A 1,382-nucleotide genomic window follows, 5' to 3' on the forward strand; every position below is an offset into this window, starting at 1 on the left:
AAACCCACCCACCCCCCTTTTTCTTCTTTCCGTTTCCCTTCCAGGGCCCTCCTGGGGGTGGTGGCCCCCCTGGTACCCCCATCCTGCCCAGCCCCGGAGGTGAGTGAGGGGATTTGGGGGAGTGTGAGTGGGATTTGGGGAATGTGATTGGGATTTGGGGCTATAAGTGGGATTTTTGGGGATATGATTGGGATTTGGGAGACTGTGAGGGGGATTTTGGGGGGGGCTGTGAGTGGGATTTGGGGGTATAAGTGGGATCTGGGGGGTGTGTGGGTGATTTGGGGAGTGTGAGTGGGATTTTGGGGGGTGTGATTGGGATTTTTGGGGAGTGTGATTGGGATTTGGGGGAGCGTGTTTGGGATTTGGCAATATAAGTGGGATTTTTGGGGGTGTGAGTGGGATTTGGGGGTGTGTGAGTGAGATTTGGGGTGGGGGTGAGTAGGATTTGGGGTGTGATTGTGATTTGGGGGGTGTGATAGGGATTTGGGGCTATTAGTGGGATTTTTGGGGCTGTGATTGGGATTTGGCAATATGAGTGGGATTTTTGGAGCTGTGATAGGGATTTGGGGCTATAAGTGGGATTTTTGGGGCTGTGATTGTGATTTGGGGCTATAAGTGGGATTTTTGGGTGTGTGATTGGGATTTGGCAGTAGAAGTGGGATTTTGGGGTGTGTGATTGGGATTTGGCATTATAAGGGGAATTTTTGGGGGAGTGAGTGGGATTTGGGGACTGTGATTGTGATTTGGGGGGTGTGATAGGGATTTGGGGCTGTAAGTGGGATTTTTGGGGCTGTGATTGGGATTTGGCAGTATAAGTGGGATTTTTGAGTGTGTTAGTGGGATTTTTTGGGGCTGTGATTGTGATTTGAGGCTATGAGTAGGATTTTTGGGGCTGTGATTGTGATTTGGCGGTATGAGTGGGATTTTTGGGTGTGTGATTGTGATTTGGGGGATATGATAGGGATTTGGGGCTATAAATGGGATTTTTGGGGCTGTGATAGGGATTTGGCAATATGAGTGGGATTTTCGGGTGTGTGATTGTGATTCGGGTGTGTGATTGGGATTTGGGGCCTGTGATTGGGATTTGGGGCTGTAACCGGGATCGGGGGGTGCCACGCTCACCCCCCCACGCGCGCTGTGTCCCCCCCAGACTCCACCAACTCCAGCGAGAACATGTACACCATGATGAACCCCATGGGACCCGCGGGGAGCCGGCCCAACGTGAGCCAGGGAGGGGACAGGGAGGGGACACAGGGAGGGGACACAGGGGGGGGACACGGGGCTCAGGGGTCCCTCGGGGTCCCCCCAGCATCCCTCAGCCCCCCCTTTTCCCTTGCAGTTCCCCATGGGCCCCGGAGCCGAGGGGCCGCTGGGGGGGAGGA

The 1,382-nt window shown here is 54.4% G+C and overlaps 1 long non-coding RNA gene across 1 annotated transcript; it reads left to right on the forward strand.

Annotated features, from left to right (window-relative positions):
• The first annotated feature begins 43 nt into the window (after positions 1-43).
• LOC115948988 lies at positions 44-1,382 on the forward strand. Its single transcript, XR_004082690.1, has 3 exons — positions 44-99; positions 1,151-1,221; positions 1,340-1,382. It is a non-coding gene; the product is annotated as an uncharacterized LOC115948988 (long non-coding RNA).

The sequence above is a fragment of the Geospiza fortis genome, unplaced genomic scaffold (assembly GCF_000277835.1).
Source record: "Geospiza fortis unplaced genomic scaffold, GeoFor_1.0 scaffold685, whole genome shotgun sequence".
Classification (NCBI taxonomy): Eukaryota; Metazoa; Chordata; class Aves; order Passeriformes; family Thraupidae; genus Geospiza; species Geospiza fortis.